At 35.0% G+C, this 8,737-nt stretch overlaps 1 pseudogene; it reads right to left on the bottom strand.

Annotated features, from left to right (window-relative positions):
- Positions 1-1,738: 1,738 nt before the first annotated feature.
- LOC129065575 (chemokine-like protein TAFA-2) lies at positions 1,739-2,167 on the bottom strand (annotated as a pseudogene).
- Positions 2,168-8,737: the final 6,570 nt, after the last annotated feature.

The following is an 8,737-nucleotide window of genomic DNA, read 5'->3' as shown; positions in this document are numbered from 1 at the left end:
TCTCAGCATCCATGATGGAAACGTTCATATACCTAAGTGGCTATGTCAGTGAGGTTCAAAAACACAAACGATGTCCACACCTTTTCTTACATAATGAAACTCATAATTGGATGATTTCTGAAGTATCTTCTTATTAGTCTAAGATGAGCCGAACACAGAAGTCCTTCTGTTTACATTCCTTCAAACCACGTTTGCACAATATTATTACAGAATGGCTTTGTAATTTCCACTCTCCTCTTCCTTCACATCATAAATGAAACAAAATAAATGTAGTATAAATTTATACTTTATGTAATAATTTAGGGGAAAAGGTACATACATTTTAAGGCCTTTAAATATTTATAAAATTTTTTTGTGGAACTGAAAACCACAAATGTTAAAATGACTACAAAATATGCGGGCAAAAACTGACATAAGAAATTGTTCAAATGGGCCCTGGCTGGTGTGGCTCAGTATACTGTGTGCTGCCCTGCAGACTAAAAGGTCTCTGGTGTGATTCCCAGTCAGGGCACATGCCTGGGTAGCAGGCCTGGTCCCCAGCTAGGGGCGTGCAAGTGGCAACCACTTAGTTATTAAAAATAAATAACTAAAATATTTTTTAAAAAGAAACTGTTTAAATGGGACAACTATAAACAAATATGTGTAATATTGAGACCAAGGAAAATGAACAATTTCTTTTATCAACAGACTGAATAAACAACATTCAAACAATTATTGGGATTGACCAAGAGATAGTCTTCTAAAATGAGATAAGAAGGAGAGTTTTAAAAAAATATATTAGAAGAAATGTAAGTATTGTAAATAACTTTCAAGCTAAAAAATCAGAAGCCCACATGCATCCCTTGCAATTTTTTAAACTGAAGGCTACCTAAATACTTGACTGCTCACTGCTGATTTCTGTGAAAGGAAAACATAAATACACAAAGGCAATAAATAAAATCCATTAAAAAAAAAACCCAGAAAGGGAGAGTGCTCTATAGGCACAAAATAGTATATAATGAAAATGGTAATTCAGTTCTAACTACTGCTTTTTTAAATAACAGAGAGTTACAGTAGTGTGTTAGCCTTTGGGAAACATGTCAGCTAATCTATACATGCTTATGTGACTGATATATTCAGGTAATTATTACTTGCCAACAATAATTAAGTATTATTGAGCATATTTTTCCATTCCTTTAACAAAAGCAACTTTAAGATATTAAAACATGTAGGTTTTCAGAGCTCCAAGTTTAGAATACAAATAAAATTATCTCAGTCCACACCATGCCAGAGGAGAAGTTTGTAAAGGAAACATCACTAAAGCCATATACAGTTCCAGTAATCACTGAACACAGGACTGCACCCAGGGACACACCCACGACAGGCCAGTGTGCTTGGGAGACTTTCAGAAACAAGAAAAGCAGTCATATTTGGAGCTGAGAGCCCAAAAGGCAAGTGTCTCTGACATCACCCGGAAACACGAGTTTGTCAGGTGGCAACTTTAGATTGTTTTAGCAAGTGGGATTTTACAAGCTGAACAGCTCAAATCTGATGAACCCTTCATGACATAGAAGTTTATGTCTGACTTTTCAAAAGTCTTGATTTCAACCAAATGAGCCATGAAATCTCTTGGAAATAAGATTCTGGAGTGCCTTTTCTGAGCAGTATAAAAATCTTCCTTCAGGATCACCTCAGAAGTTTACTTTCTTTGCATATGTTGAATGTAATCAGCCTTGAGGATCACTTGATTTATTCTTAGTTAATGGGTTACTTTAGTTGTTTTTACTTTATTCCCAAAAGAACAGCTCCATCCTTTCCAATCTGGAAGAGCTTCACATTACTGTCTCCTGAGACATGGCTGCATGTGGTACCACCATTTCTGTTCCACTAATGAAGCATCCACGCAAGGTGGAGCAGCTTGTGTGGTGCCTGCCTCTGCCTGGGGAAGCAGAAGCACTTGACAGTTGTGACCGTTCTTCTGACTTGTTCTTATCACAGCAACTGTGGAGAGCCACCACCCCACAAAGTGCCCATTTTAACATGATGAGCTTTATAGATGGTTTGCAACGGGTACAACTTTCCCCTACAAGGTTACAAAAAACATCAGTATTAGCAATTTTCCTTCTGCTGCTTTCTGTAAGTATCTCTTACTCATCCAAGGAACTGCAGAACGAAGGCAAACTCCATACTTAATATATAGACAGGTGCTGGAGGGAAGCTTTGCTATCAGTTGCCTCTCTCCTTCCCCTCCGTGAGCCCCTACAACCCCTGATCCCCAGGGACCACTTTGGGGAATTTATCTGAAGAAACCTGTAACACCAATTCAAAAGAATATATGCACCCCTATGTTAATTGCAGCATTATTTACAATATCCAAGATTTAGAAGTAGCCCAAGGGTCCATCAGTAGATGAGAGGATAAAACAGCTATGGTACATTTACACAACAGAATACTACTTGGCCATAAAAAAGAACATTTTACCCTGTGCAATAGTATGCATGGACCTGGAGAACATTATGGTAAGTGAAATAAGCCAGTCAGAGAAAGACAGATAGCACATGATTTAATTCATATGCGGAATCTGATAAACAAACTGAACTAACAAGCCAAAACAGAGACAGACTCATAGATAGAGAGCAGGCTGACAGCTCTGGGGGCGGGGGGTAGAGGAGTGGCAGAACTGAGCAAAAAAGAAAAAGAACTTTTGGACACGGACAATAGTGTGGTAATTGCAGGGGTAGATGGAAGTGGAAGAGGGTCTAAGGGTAATAAATGGTAATAGAAAAATACAATAAAAATAAACTACTAAAAAACTTAAAATGATTCAGACTTTGAAGTTGTTGGTCAAAAATTAAGTAATAAGTATGTAAATGTTATGGGAACCATAGACAGATCATGAAATTACACCTAACTCTGAATTGGTAAGTTTTAGCATTTCTTATTTTGTTATAGTGGAATCAAGCTACAGATTTTGAGACTTCTTTCTATCACTTGGTCCCATGTCTGCTGGCAATCATTTTTGTAATGCCTTGTGTAATGTAAGCACTTGACAAATATAAACATTCTATAACTTTTTTACTTGTTTATCATGGTTGTATTGAAAAAGCATTTATTTTCCTGATTGCTTTTTAGATTCTTAAGAAGAACAAGTATGTTAAAAGTTCATGTTGAGGGAAATGTCAAGTGTAAGGATAAATTGTGAAAATTGTGAAATTTGGGTTTCTGGTTGTGGAATATTAAAGCTTTGCTGTACACCACTGCTGAGTCAGAGCAAAGTAAGTAGATGCACCGAAACTGAGTAAGGAATATTAGTGCGTCTCTGACTGTGGAATACAGATAATTTGGATTCGGGTTGATAATCCACCAGACACACCTGCAGAGATCCTGCATGTTGTCTAGAGCTCCCTGATGATGAAGGTGAGCCCTGCTTTGACTGGTAAGTTTTGGTGCTCTGTTAAATGCCATATATGTTTTGAAGATCACTTCTGTATGTACTAGATGGACAAGACGTTAAACGTCTGTAGATAGTAGGGTAAATGATTAGAGACAACAAGGGAAAGGGAAATGGTATTTGCCTATACCTACTACATGTTTGTTCCTGGTTAGGACTTTTATATTTTCAGAGTCTCCACTATAAGGAGAGAAAATTGAATCTCAGGGTTCTAGAGGAAATAAAGTAACAAAAGCAAAATGCTTAGATTAACCCTTTTGTTATCCATACCCATTCACAGAGTTTAACAGATTCCTAAACCAGTGCTTTTTGAAGTGTTCTTTTACAAATTCTTCAAACCAGTTTTTGGTTGAAACCAAACCACTAAATGCTAGTAATTTACACATATGAACTGAATCATGCTATCAAGTGAAAGGATTTGATATCAAAGGATTGACTTTCTTAGAGAGAAGCAACATATTGTGAGTAGAAGCTAGCTTTTTTATGACATAATGTAACCTTTTGGCTTTGGGGAAGTCACGAAGTCATGTAAGAGAGAAATTACATGACCGCCAATCCTGGTATTGGCAAAGTCAGAATTACAAATTCAAATCTACGAAAGCCTATTCTTTTATCTTTATACTACTCCATATTGCTACTAAATTGTTACTGAATTGAAATTGAGCCCATGTCTTCTATTGTCATTAACTTTTAAGCATCAACATACTGTAGTTTTAGTACAAATGTATCATTTGATTACTATTTATTACTAAATAATTCACTCATCAAATATTTTTAAACTTTATATGTTAGATATTGTGTTGGAGAAATGGAAAATATGTTTATTCTTGAGACTACATAATATTGGGTATGATAGACAAAGATAACCAGACTGTGTGCAAAGTGTAGCAGTAGGAGGGGACATGTGAGCTAAAAGCAGAAACACTGGCTTTAAACTTTGGTTTAGTGCATGTTAAACATGTGCCTTGAACAAGTTACTCAGTCTCACTGAATGTCTGTTTTCTCATCTGTAAAACATAGATATTACCTAATAAGTTGTTAGGATTTCATCCTTACTAGGCACGCAAGACCTGATGTTATTATCAAATACATTGTTGTTGATTATTATATGAATATATACATATATGTGTATATATACACAAAGTGCCATAATTTTGCCTAAGTGAATCATGAAAGACACTATTAAAGTGATGATATTTACAGAGATTTTGAAGCATGAACAGGAATGCATCAAATGAACAAGAAAGTATTATAAGCACAGTGAAAGATCAGTGCAAATATAGGCTCATTATTAAGCTTGAAATAACTAAATTACACATTTGGGCAGGTGGCAAGTTTGCTAGTGCTGTACTGAAAGTAGTTTAAACTGAATGACTCACTCATGGATTCACCCCAAGAATAGGAAATTGTGTGTATATGTTTAGTACTCAACTTTGAACTTGTTTGAACTTCACCTTCTTCAGGAAAATAGAAGGAATGTTCTTTACAATCTATAGGATATATCCTTTCACAGACATAGTACATATACAGGAAAGCCACTTTCAGGTAACAGGCAGCTGTAGCAGACATTTTATTGTATTGGGCCAAAAAATTGAACTTTTTAAAGTACAAACATTTTATAGGTATTTTGAGTAAAATTAGTGAATCACATTCTGGAAGAAGAGAAATTTGGTTGTTACGCCTTCATGCCTCAGGTACCAAAAGTTGATGTTTGATAATGTGCAGATAGACAGAGTAGACTTTTTGCTATAACTCTGTCAGCTTTGATTCAGATCAGTGAACATTCGGAAGCATGCTAGCATAGTACATGAATAGGAATTAGTAGATTCAGAGAAACCAAACAAAGAAGACCTGGCTAGACCAGAGCTAGTCATACTACAGTATGGGGAAGGCTCTGTAATCATCCTTACTTTAGAGAGGAAGGAAATGAGAAAAAGACATTAAGTAACTTGCTCAATGTCACACCAATTAAGTGAAATGGAAGAATTAGGCTCTAGTGAGCATGTTCTGAACCACCCTTTAATTAAAATAAGATCTATTTTGAGTACCTTGCATTTAATATCTAGATATAGGTGTCTAGATATTTCATTGTAGAGAAGGTTGAAAATTTGGCTTTGGAAATCAGGAAAAAAATATCTGGAAGTTTTTACCTTTGACCAAAATAAGAGACACTAGAGAAGAAACATGGTGTTTTTAGTGTACAGTCAGTATCTGTAGTAGGCGATAGACTAGTCCAGGAAGATAACCAAGTGTAAAAGATAAAAATGGAGCAGCCATGCTGAGATTGAAATTTGGCTATAGCAAAAAGAAATGAGGTCTCAAAAGAGGCCATTGCAATGTAATAATTAATTAGCATTGGTAAACCAGTGAAGCGGAAAAGATGGAAGTCAGATTATTGTGGGTTGAAAAGTGAAATTAAGTGAGTAAAGATATTAAATAAAATGAGATTTTATTCCCATCTGACACTTATAATACCACTCAGACATATCTCCTCTGCTTATTTCAGTATTATGACAAAAATTTCATGTAAGCCCAATATATTCTAAGACCTGGAAAGAGAGACCTGAGTGGGTTTACAGTAGAACCCAAAGTGCTCCAAAATTCTCATTCTCTCATCTTAGTTCATCTAAATATTCCAGGCACTTCAATGGAGGGTACTTACATGGACAACAGGAATAGGCAACTCTGAGTTTGACTCAGAGGCAACTCCAGCCATGTGACTTAAAAACTTTCTCTCCTTGGGCAGTTTCTTAAACTCTCTAAGTCTCAGGCTTTTGACATTTTATTCGTAGCACTTATCTCACAAATGTTCACATGATCAAATGATTTATTGCGAGCAAAGTATTTATCATTGTCTTTCACATCATTGAGTACTTAATAAATTGTAACTGCTATAATTATTATTTATTATTATTATCATCTGTATTTTAGTTCCTTGTGATTATGCATAGTGATTTGTCATCTGGGAAACTGCCTACCTTCCTTTATGGATATAATCCAGCCGTAAATACAGACCACTGTTGTTATCTGGCCTAGGCGCGCCCACATTGACGCACACACGCATACACATACAGGCGTTACATTAATGGCAAGAGCATAGGATTTGGAATAAGATGACAAAAACTTGAGCCTGGTTACATGGCTTTCTAGCTGTTTCCTTCCTGGAAAATATCTTATTCCTGCTGATTTGTAATTTTCTCATCTATATAATTGGAAAAATAATGTGTTTCTTATAGGATCATTATAAAAATTAGATGAGACACATTTATTTAAAGACTTTTGTACCAGCACTTATCAAGTTCAATAAAAATGCTTGCATTCATTTACCTTCATGATTAAACATCAAAAATGGAGTCTTAGGTGAATTCTTTTTTTCTTCAGTTGACACTTTTTGGTTAAAGATACTCTTCTCTTTATTTTTTTCAGTGTGAAAAGTCTCCTGTTAGACCACAGGGTCAGAATCTGTTAGAGCCAGGCTGTCTTATGAAAATATACAAGCATAGACAACAAAATCACTTTCAAGAAGCTTTCATGTTGGGCATGGGAAAACGTAACAGCTCTAAAGAGACGAGCTGCGTGCTCACCATCAGGGTCGGCGCTGCCACGGAGATCTCATGGGTCTGGTGTACTCAACATGTTGTTACATTTTACTCTCATTTGCACACTCTTTAATCCAGAACCAAATTTCTAAAGTCTTTTGATAATTGCATTTACCTTGTGGAGCAACTGCTCTGTACCCATGTGGCAAGGTTCCTTTCGATAGTCCCTCTTTTATCTCTCTGATATGTGCTAGACTTTCACTTTTAAATAAAATGGTTAATAATTCCTCTGGTGTATTTGAGATGTTTCAAAGTATTTTTTCAATCTAGTTTAATCCGTGTTTAATTTAATATATTAAAATTTAATTTAATATTTTATAATTTGAGCTAATATATTTAAAATGCATTACATCTTAATTTTATATATTCAATCACAGTTTAATAAAGTTCCCTTTTAACATTTTTTTAACATCTTGATTAAAAGGACTGTTGCACAGTAGTTATGCCTTTCAATTAAACTCCAAGCACTGTTTTCTCAGTGGACTTTAGTATTACATCAAGGGCTAGAAGTCCAAATAAGGAGAAAGAGCATCAGTAGAAAAATATAGAAACCTTAATAGTGACATATATTTCTGACCCTAATGACTTCTGTATTAGTAAGGGTAGAGCTAGTTGTTGTAATAGGCAGATTCCCAAATTTCAGTGGCTTAAAATAATGCAAGTTATTCACATAATCTATCAAACTGGCTCCTGTGTGATTTTCTTACAAATGGTGATTCTGGCACCTAGTGTTGTTCCATCTTGTTGATCTGCCATCTTCAGCATTTGTCTCAAGATCATCTAGAAAAAGAAAGAATGTTGAGCAGCTCAAGGAATGGGTTTTTATAAACCAGATCTGGAAGTGGCACGTTATGTTTATTCCTGTTCTACTGGTCAGAACTCAGTGATATGACCACACTTAACTCCAAGGGATGATTGGGATTGTAGTAAGCTGTAAGCAAAAGAGAGAAGAAACAGGCTTCTTATTATTTGTATCCCAATGTGCATAAAATAGTTATATATTTTATTTCTAGCATCACTTCTTTATCTCTAGGATGAAATATATAACTCTGAGGAAATTAAAAATCTTTAAGGGGAAAAATGGTAATGGGAAAAAATACAATAAAATATCTTATATTAAAAAAAACTGTTTGAGAAAGCCAAAAAACTACATGGAAAATGTTATTATTACTTCTGTCTGTCTGAGAACCATAGAATGCTTCTAATCAGTAAACTTTGAGCACCAAAGTAAACAAACACACATAAAGCAACAAACCTTAACAACCACTAATATATTTTGAAGGAAACAAGCAAGATTTTCTATATTTTAATAACTACTTTTTTAAAATACTTTTTTGTTTTACAATTATAGTTGATGTGCATTATTATATTAGTTTTAGGCGTACAACCTAGTGATTAGACATTTACATACATAATTTATGGAAGGATCACCTTGGTAAATCTAATACACATCTGACACCATACAGAGCTATTGCAATATTGTTGGTTATGTTCCATACACTATAATTAACATCTCCATGGCTATTCTGTAACTACCACTTTGCACTTTTAAATCCCTTCACCTTTTTAAACAATCTTCCCCAAACACCCTTGCATGAGGCGACTGTCAAAATATTATCTGCATTTATGAGTTTGTTTTGGTCTGTTTGTTTGTTTTCCAAGTTCTACATTTAAGTGAAATAATATGGCATTTGTTTTTCTCTTTTTG

The sequence above is a fragment of the Pteronotus mesoamericanus genome, unplaced genomic scaffold, assembly GCF_021234165.1.
Source record: "Pteronotus mesoamericanus isolate MK-2021 breed Mesoamerican mustached bat unplaced genomic scaffold, CSHL_Meso_final contig_181, whole genome shotgun sequence".
Classification (NCBI taxonomy): domain Eukaryota; kingdom Metazoa; phylum Chordata; class Mammalia; order Chiroptera; family Mormoopidae; genus Pteronotus; species Pteronotus mesoamericanus.
This window is presented reverse-complemented; position numbering and strand designations above follow the sequence as displayed.